The sequence below is a fragment of the Stegastes partitus genome, unplaced genomic scaffold (genome assembly GCF_000690725.1).
Source record: "Stegastes partitus isolate 25-593 unplaced genomic scaffold, Stegastes_partitus-1.0.2 Scaffold1206, whole genome shotgun sequence".
NCBI lineage: Eukaryota > Metazoa > Chordata > Actinopteri > Pomacentridae > Stegastes > Stegastes partitus.
In genome coordinates, this window is record NW_007578937.1 from 28,621 (window position 1) to 38,854 (window position 10,234).

At 40.1% G+C, this 10,234-nt stretch overlaps 1 long non-coding RNA gene across 2 annotated transcripts; it reads right to left on the minus strand.

The window, feature by feature from the left end:
* Window positions 1–1,097: 1,097 nt before the first annotated feature.
* Window positions 1,098–6,992, minus strand: LOC103368798 (uncharacterized). 2 transcript variants are annotated; one of them, XR_520799.1, is made up of 3 exons: window positions 6,897–6,992; window positions 2,035–2,178; window positions 1,098–1,800 (listed from the first exon to the last, which is right to left on the minus strand). It is a non-coding gene; the product is annotated as an uncharacterized LOC103368798 (long non-coding RNA). The 2 variants fall into 2 exon arrangements; XR_520800.1 differs by lacking the exon at window positions 6,897–6,992 and adding an exon at window positions 2,618–2,703.
* Between the last annotated feature and the right edge of the window lie 3,242 nt (window positions 6,993–10,234).

Genomic DNA, 10,234 nt, shown 5'->3' on the forward strand with positions numbered 1-10,234 from the left:
ATGTCAGTTTCATAAATTTAGTGGAGTCAGAATGTGAGTGATCCTTCTCTGTGATCTCCAGTCAGTGCTTCTGTGTCATGAAGACGCCCTAAAAAACCACAATTAACTCACTGACATTCACACGAGCACACTTTGGAGATGTTGTATTCATTTTATAACACATTTTTGCATTTGCCCAATCACATTTTCAAGGGACATGTGGTATTTTTACACCGCATTCATTCAATAGTTGTCCTTATTTACCAGCTTACAAAATATATACAAACCTCATGCTCAGTTAAATTAGCACCAGCAGCAAAAACGACACTATTAAAGAACTGTTTGGATGCAGAGTATTTGTCTAAAGTATTCTGAATGCAAGGCTTGTATGTTCTGATAATGGAGAGTTTTATATTTTGCTTAAGCAAATGACCTGAATACTTCCTCCACAGGTGAAAAGCAAAAATGTAAAACTAGTTCAAGTGTTCCAAACCCTGTTTTCCATCTCTTTATGAGTAATACACAACACCCTGCATGTTTATGCCTTTGTATCATCGAGCTAATTCTTAAAACACATCAATCAAAACAACATAAAAGACGTTAGTGATTGCACAAAGCATTTTCTGTAACATTAGGATAAGGGATTTGTAAACCTGGGTGAATGTATTATTCCCTCTAACTCCACAGGTAGTCGTAATAAGCTTACTCAGCGACGTCTCAACTGGATCAGTGTACCAGCTCCATTTCAAGCGTTTCGTCTGAAAAGGAAGCCGTACGTCTTCTGATTGAAGACGTTTCTTTTATACCGACTCGGGGAGTGAGCGCCCATTGCAGTCAAGTCTCTGCAGCGCTCAGACTTTGATGTGAGATTATCGGGCCTCAGCTATGTGACAGAAGGTCACCACTCTCTCACTGGCTTGGTGCCTCCCCTTCTTCTTCTTCTTCTTCTCCTTCTCCTGCTGCTCAAACTGATCCAGCCTGCCACTCAGTCCAGTCTGAGGACAGGGAGTCCCACCTGGCTGTCAGACAGGAGGGTGTCCAACTTGTATTGAGACATCAACCTTTAAATCCTCCTTTTCAACATGCAGGTTGAGACAGAAAGACAAAATCTCACACACTTCCCAAATAACACAGCTTTATTATAATTAAAAGCAAATGTGTTGACGGGGCTCTTTGGCCAGCTTTGTGCAGCTTCCTTCTTTGCTGGGCTCCTGAAGAGAAAACATTTGGATCCACATGAGTCCTGTCCTCTGCACTCCAGATCCAAAACCTGGCCTCTCCTCTTCAGTGTGGACTCTGATCAAATTATTTGCTGTTTGTGTTGGAGAGAACTTCAGCCAAAATTACAAACAAAACACTGTTTTTTTTTTTTTCAAGAAACAACTTTCTCTACAATCTCTGTGTAATAAAACAGAAGAATAATGCACTGAATGAAAAAGATGTGCTGACCTACATGACCTATTACACAATATTTACACACTGCTCCTGCTATCAGCTGACAATTTGGACTATAAACTGTAACCAGCTATGGGCACTACTTGCTGGAATTGAGGTAGATTTTTTTTTTTTGAAGGCCTTTTCTTAAAACCGATTTATGATTTTAACAAGCACGCTGCCAAATATCTTTTGTTTTTTGTTTTTTTTAAAACAAGCAGGCTGTGAATGCTGCTGGGATGATTGAGGGTTACTACATTGTATTTTATGCATGCAAGAGTTTGTGTTGTACCGACCGACCTCTGACACATGAGAGGTTTTGATCTTCTTTCTTGGCGGCAGCAAGCTGGGACTCAGCTTACCCTGATCCTCATCTGGATCTATTACCTGAATTTGGGAGACAACAGTTATGACATTTGTGTGGATCTCTAAAGACACAACAAATTTTACCTACATTCTAAATTGTTAAATACTGAACTTTATTCATGTTGACTAAAGACAAAACCACACCTATTTGAGAATATATAATAAAGCACATTTAAATAGCTGCTACTTGTACTGGCTGCTGTGAGTCACTCAGCTATCAGTCCAGTCAGTCATCTAGTGTGTCGGCAGCCTCACCCATCCAGCTCTGGTCGGCTTTCTCTTGAATTCTTGGGCAGGGTTGGTGAAGGTGACAAGCTCACAGCACATGTGGTCAACAGGAGATTGAGTCCCTGTACTTAGGAACACGTCGTATGTGAAACCCACCTTCTTCAGCTCCTCCTGGAAGACAGATAAATGGAGATATAATGTTTAGCAAAGCTAATCCGACTCCTTTTCACCTTCTTGCAACAAAGTGAGTAGCACTAAGTGCTTTTCTGTACTACTGCCCTTGATATCGTCAGCTCTCAACACCTCAACGTTTCACATTTAAAAGAAAAATGAATGAACTATTACCCTGGAAGTTTACAAATGAAACACAGACATTAAGTTGTAAAGAGGTGAACTGCTAACGCTCAGCAAAAGACAGGCTTGAGAAATTTCATGAGCAGAAAAGTCTTGTTTGTTTATCTTCTTGACAGATTCGCATTTCACCTCGATATGCATTAAGAAGCCACCGAAGCCTGACTCCTCCACTTCATACAGAGACACACATGTCTGGATGTAAATACTGGTCGTCATTAGAGTGATGCTGAATTGATTAGTTTTTATGGCCGGTTACCTCGCTCTGGGTTGGGGTTTAGCTATCCTGCAGGTAGAAGACAGCTTTCTCTATGAAGTACTGGATATCACAATCTCGGGCCCCTTGAACAAAAGCAGTCGTGGGTGAGGCTGTATGTCTCAACTCCAGACATACCTGAACTTTACACTGAAAGAGAGTAAAAAAGGGTACGGTACGTCTTAGACCTGGTAAAGACAAAGCCCTTTGTGAAACATTAAGATATGCTAGTCACCTGGGTTACCTGGCTACTCCATGCTTTCCTGACCTCAGTGATTGCTGATCAAACAAGACTCTCTTCCTCAGTCTAGCTCAAAAGCAGTCACACCTTTAAATAGGTGAGCTGTCACACACAAAGTTTATCATCCATCCATTTTCTACACATTGCTTCTTCCTCTGTAGGGTCTTGGGGGGGCTGGAGCCTATCCCTGCTGACTTAAGGTGAAGGCAGGGGACACCCTGGACAGGCTGCCAGTCCATCACAGGCCAAGGCTTGTACAGTTTACCCAAGTCAAAAGAATTTTCTGTTATATAAGTTTTTGGTTTTTTTTAAATTTCAGAGCTTTTTCAGTTTCACAGCAGGATATTTGCAGCAGTGACATTGTTGTGCATATGGATGCGTTACAGAATGTGATCTCTATAATCACTATAAATTGACTACCAGGGTGCCCCCATAGCTCACCTAGTTGAGCGGGTGACACATGAACAGGGGCTCGAGTTGCCCGATGCAGCGGTTGTGGGTTCGACTCCTGCTCACCACCCTTTGCTGCAGGTTTCTTCACCCTTTCCTGTCTATCTCTACTGCTCTAAATAAAGGCAAAAAATATCAGCCTTCTTTCTGAAGTCTTCCAGAAGACTATTGTTAAATAAAGCTTAACAGAACGATGACTCCCTGAGTTATTTTTTAAATATATTTATTAGACTATATAAAGCAGTGTTAGATTTCTGCCCTCATCAGTTTGCTGAGATGTAAAAGTACCCGATGGCATCGCACTCCTGGTTCACTGGCATATGCCGATTCTCCAGTGGCATGCCGCTTCTCTCAGCTGGTGTGGCGCCTGTGTTTTACTGTCACATACCACTTTCCAGCGGCAGGAGCTACTTGATATTACTTGGCCACTCTTGGTTGGCCATCAAACTGTCATATCAGCGCTGCCTAATATATGACATATAAACTTGATGCCAATTAGCTCATTTGATGACAAGTATGGATTCACTTCCTACCGTTATTGAAAATGTAACGCACGGTAATGCACTTGGAAAGAAAGAAACTGTTCTGGTCCTTCCTGTTGCAGTTACATACTTTTGAAATGTTTGATTGTAGAGTAATTTAATATCAGTGGCACTCCCACATATTTTTCAGTGAGGTCAAATGAAAACCTCCGGGTGGCACACCAAAATCAAAACCCATCACTCAGTTTCAGGAAATCTATTCTGCTGTCATAGTACAGTGACGAGTTGAAAACTATGTCAATTTGAGAAATAAGGAATCACAAACTGATATACTTTAATTAACTAATTGAATTATCTAATGTGCATAGCCTTATAAAGGCACAACTAACATTTTATTACCATGATGTTCAAAACAGACTAAGAGAAGAGACATTTGAGGAGAAAATGCTCACTTATAGGCATCCATCGTTCATGTTGTCCTAAACACTGAAAATTCTGTCCATGCGTGGTAATAATTCATCTAACTGCAGCCATTTCATTATCCATCAGAGCTGGGTTGCCAGTGAGATTCCAAAGGTGACCATGTTTCCTCCAGCCAACCCTCAGCAGCATCAGTGTTTATATGTGTAGTATATTGCAGACGGTTCTTATATTTGAGCTAGCCTTCACAATCGTACACACCTATAGCAGAGGTACAGCACAAATCAGTGTAAGTGGCATTGGTAAACACTGCTGCAGGATCTAGGGTGGTACATGTAGGCCAGACATGGAACGGGACTAGTGGCAGACTCATGGAAGCATTGCAGTGGCAGTGAAATACCCGGGCACCCGAAGCTATAGTCCCAAATGTTTTATGAGGAGCCATGGATCCATTTTTTTGGTTTGCAAAAGTCAGAATATTAAAAAATAGGCTTTGATCTATGTGTCTGACATTTTAATAATGTGTTTAAGCCATCAAAAATATTATGATACAGCTGACCAAAACCACTGGGATACTATCCATCTATTATCTACACACCGCTTAATCCTCACCAGGGTCATGGGGGGCGGAGTCTATCCCAGCTGACTCAGGGTGAAGGCAGGTTCACCTGGACAGGTAACCAGTCTATCACAGGGCTACACTCACATTCACACCTACGGACAATTTAGAATCACCAATTAACCTCAACATGTTTCTGGACTGTGGGAGGAAGCCGGAGAACCCGGAGAGAACCCACGCTGCACGGGGAGAATGCACAAGAAAGATCCCAGGTGTCCTCACCGGGACGTGAACCAGCGACCTTCTTGCTGCGAGGCAACAGTGCTAACCACCGAGCCACCTTGCAGCCCATTGGGGACCATAAAGAGGAGATTTTTCATTTTTACAGTCTCACAGCAGGATATCTGCAGCAGTGCCATTTTTTGTGCACAGATGCTTCACCATAACTACATATACTGCTGAGCGTGGCCTCTATTCATTAAAGTAACCAACAAAATACAGTAACAGGGAACCAGGTAACAATAAAAACCTGTTTTATTGTTTTATTGTAAGTTGCTGTAATTAAAGCTGTTATCACTAGACTGTGGACAGCATTTTTGGTGTTTTTTTTTTTTTTTTTAATCAGCAACAGAGGCAGCAGATTTGATTTGATTACTGTTAATTATTTATTTGTTATGGGACTTTATTAGTGAACTTTTTCCCCTCACGAGCACCTGCATCTCTTTTTCGAACTATGTAAAGGATCAGTCACCCAAATTAAAATGACATCCTAATAACGCCTTTAATCAATGTCTGATATCCTTCCATAAATCCACATATGTGTGGAATTATTCAGCTGGGTGGGCTAGCCCTAAATTGGTTATTGATTGCACAGTCTGGATCGGTGGTCAGGCTTAACACTGTGCTTGTAAAGGTCATCCCACTTTCTTTCTATGCTTGACCCACGGTCCACAATAATTTCAAAGAGAGTGCAGGCTAGCTAGTGTTTCTCAAACAGCGTGTTTTGGAATTAGTCTCATGATGAGTCACAGCTATAATCATATTTAAAAGCATGCCTGGGAAATACTTGCTTTCATCCGTTTTATTTAATAGTAATGATGACACAGTACTCCAGTAAATGACAATAACCAGAACAAACCTGCTGCTGATGTTGCTGACAGAAATTTGGTTGATAGTCTGATGATAAGTTATCTCACTACAGAAACTTACAATAAAACAATAAAATGTGTTTTCATTGCTCCTTAGCCACCTGTTGCCATATTTTATTGGTTACTTTATTGATAAGAAAGGCCACGCTTTATGCAGTATGTAGTTATGGGAAGCATCCATAAATACAGTAATGTCACTGCTACAAACATCCTCCTGTGAAGCTGTGGATCTCACACAGACAGAAAAACACTTTGACTTCACCAACACTGAAATCATTTTTGATCACCTGTATAATTATTTTCCAGGTCTTTAACACACTATTGGACAGACAGATGAATAGATACAGACCTTTTTTTTATTTTTATTTTTTAAACTATAACTATTATTACGTATGTACAAACAAAACACCACCAAACACACCCGGGGCTCCTCATTGAACACTGGGGGCTGTTCATCCCGGACGCCCAGGCCTGAGGCCGCCACTGCAGATGTGCTAACAGTGTCCAGCTAACATGAAGCGGCTCCTGCTGGTGGAAATAGGAAGTGTCCATGAAATACATGCAACAATAAACCGCTGTAGACTCTGGATATGTGACTGAACCCGGTCTGGTACACCACCGGCCACTTTTCTCTGGGCTTTTATCTCAGTCTGGACATTTACGTGATAGCATCTGTAGCTAGCAGTTAGCAGCTCGTTACAGATGAACCTGCAGTCTAACGAAGCTGTCAAGTTCTGACAAATCCTAACAAGTTCTGGCTAAGTTGACCCAACCAATACTTCCTACGTCTATGTTGAGGCGAATAGAAACGAGGCCAGTTTCAAGTACTTCCGTGAAAAAAGCAAATATTTACATTCAGAAGTCCGACGTGTGACGAACTCATTTTCCTGTTTAAACGGGTTTCGTGTTACCATCCTGACTGACAACCACTGACCATAAACTGAAGCACACACAACATTAAACAATGTGAAAACTTACATACCGTGCGGCAAAACTCAGCTAGGTTCTGGTAGAAAGGTTGTGACCACAGACTAGTCGTAGCAGTTGTATATTGTGTCTACTCATGTGGTAGTGACCACGGCCTGAGGCGAGGCGTATTATGACGTGTTTGTCCCTCGGGGCTTACCGTAGCTGTATGCGCATCAGGGCCGAGGTCGTTCAGGACTACAAACATGGATGACATGAAAAACATTAACAAACAGTAAAGCAAAGTTTTGAATGTAACTTTATGAAAGCAAACTAAGTTTTTGTTTTTTTTGGTATTGTAATTTCTTTCATTTCACTAGCATACAGGCATTACAACTTAAAATAAATGATCCAAGCAGTAAAATACAACAAGACATGAAACTAATGCACACACAAACTATACCAAATCAGCCCAAAAATAAATGATAAACTGACAAACTGAAAATGAGTAAATTTTTTTATATTGGTATTTATTCACATTTGCTATTATCACAGTATTGTTTGAGAAATTACCTGTTCTCCTCCTCTGCCTCTCCCTTCACCAGCACGAGAGGTTTTATTTAAAGTGTACACATTGATATGGATTAAATCCTTTATTGCCCACTTATTTTATTTTCATAAAGTCTTTCATCTGCATTTCCTTAGTCAGGTCACACTCAGAGCATGCACACAGTGATGGGAAAACACTTATCAAACAGGGCAGGACACAAGATCACCATGATATAGAATATAAGTATAATTGCATACTTATATATTACCAAAAACATGGCATAAATGATATCAGATTTAAGCCGTCTGACAAAATCACTGATGTCAAATTTCTCCATGGACCAGCCCTGTATCTTAATGTGGACTTTTCAAATGTACCAAACAAAGAAGAAATTGAACGGATTCAAGACAAGTTTGTGGCAGCACTATCCACCTTATGTATCAGTTAGTTCAAGTCCTAGTAAACATAAGTGACAAATGTCGTGTTACCTCTGTCTCCACAGGTTGGGGCATTTATCTTATTTAGCCCCGGTCTAAGGAGTCCATTTTGAATATTCTATCTGAAATCAAAGCAGTTCTCTAAGACATCTCTTTCATACTGGAAACGAATGAGCGCCGACTGCAGTCAAGTCTCAGCGTTGCTCAGACTTTGATGTGAGATTATCGGGCCTCAGCTATGTGACAGACGGTCACCACTCTCTCACTGGCTTGGTGCCTCCCCTTCTCAAACTCATCCAGATTTCCTTCTCCATTGTATCTGATGAGAAGAACTGCAATGTGGCAGTCAGACGAGAGGGTGTCCAACTTGTAGTGAGAGACCGACCTGTAAATCCTTCTTTTTTATATGTAGGAAAAGACTCAAAGGCAAAATGAAACATTGCTTCACACATCACACACGTAGCACAGAATCTATTCATATATCAGTTAAATCTGGGCAAATATTTTGATACGTATTGTGTACTAAACATATTACTGTTGATGAATGAATGCATGTAGAGCAGTGGTCCCCAAGCGTTTAGGTTAGTGACCTCATAAAATACAACCACGTCTCTGTTTTAAATTGCTTATGACAGTTTATGGCTTTAGTATAGATATCACTTGTGAGCAGTTCAAATAAAAAATGACTCCCTGCTTGTTCCATTTGAAGATTTTATTGATCCAAAAAGGGGAAAAAACATCCAGTATTTCAAAAGTAAAAAACAAAAACAAAAACATGAAGTAGTGAATCAAACATATGCACATAGTTATTTTATCCTTCAAATTGTGATGACCCTAGATCTGGACGGGGAGACACCAGTTCTCAGTCAGGACATTGAAATATTAGAGATATTTTATTCTGTCATCAGGACATTTGACGTTGTTGCTGATGCTTTCTGTTTGATTGTTGTGTGGCTCTTTAGCGTATCACGTAGCTGTCACCAGGACATATGCTGCTGAACATCTCGTCACCCACAGGAGGTCGCTGTTGAGCACATGCGCATTCTGTTTGTGTAAAGGATCTATTGTCGCATCCATTGTGTCCTTCGGGAAAGATCATGTGAATGCAGGCACAGTGTCCCTGAATATTCTCAAAACATCACCGAATTCAACCAAAAAGGATGTTTTTGTGAATCAGGGTCAGCCACACAACAGTACTAGCTTTGGGATTGTTGGATGGTCAGTCATGCTGATAAACTCTGGAGTCATATTCAAAAGGTCCTGAATGCAACGACACTATTTTCCCAAAGAAGCAGACCAGAGAAACACCTGATATATATGAAATGCTATTGTTGGTGCGCTTTCAAAATGAGGTGGAACTCAGGTCAGGTTATGCAGCTCATACCGGCCCTGAGGACATCGCGCATATTTTAAAACCCTGTGTAAACATATTTCTCTGTAGTGCTTCACGCTTAGAAACCTTTATCTGCAGAAAAACAGCAGGAAAACAATAATGTCATTGCAAAAAATAACATACAGTGTGTTGATATATTCTGAAACAAATGTACATTCGTATTCTTAAAAAAAACACATCATCAGATTTAAACACACAAACAACACTTGCATCATCCAAACTCTTATAAGACACATTTTCTCTCATGTTGTCAGTCATTCTGGGGACCTACACACATTTTATGAAACTATTCAGTGTCCATAAGCGCTGAACGTTTGACGTCGTCATCTAAGAACCCGAGAAATGTCTATCAGTGAAAGCACACTTCATTTTGCACACCTCCACGGAAGTTCAACATCAGTCAACTTTAACTAAAAGCAGCAGTCTGCCTTGGTTTCCAACATTATTTGGATTTTAATTATTTAAATTAAAAGACTTAAATAGGTTTTTCCATTAAAATGCTTCATCACGCCTTGAAAAGACAAACTAAGGGTAAACATACACATCAGAGTTTTATATTCTCATGGTTCTTCTTTGCCACTGTGCGAAATATGAATAAAAAGCCATCAATGTGACAGTTTGATATAAAAAACACACATTTTTAAATGTACTATATATCAAGTGTGATGTCTAGGCTTAGGAAATAGATTTGTTTTTACCATGAGTCTGCTTTAGTATTGGTGTAGCACATTAATTATAACACAGTGAGCCCCATGAAAGCCCTTCAGTGCATCGTGAATCAGCTGCAAAACAAAAATATACACGTGTTTTTTGAACTATTAAATCTGGTACGGGTGTTGATCTCACATCTTTTTGCATTTGTACAATTTATATATTTAGTTTTGTGGAATGTTTATATGGATTTAATTGTATACATATATAAATATGTGTATATATTTATTTCCCTTCCAAAAGTTTAACAGTAGATTGTAATTTCACAGCTCTGTTAGCATACTGGGTGGTTAGCATCATCACCTCACCAGCTAGAAGATGCT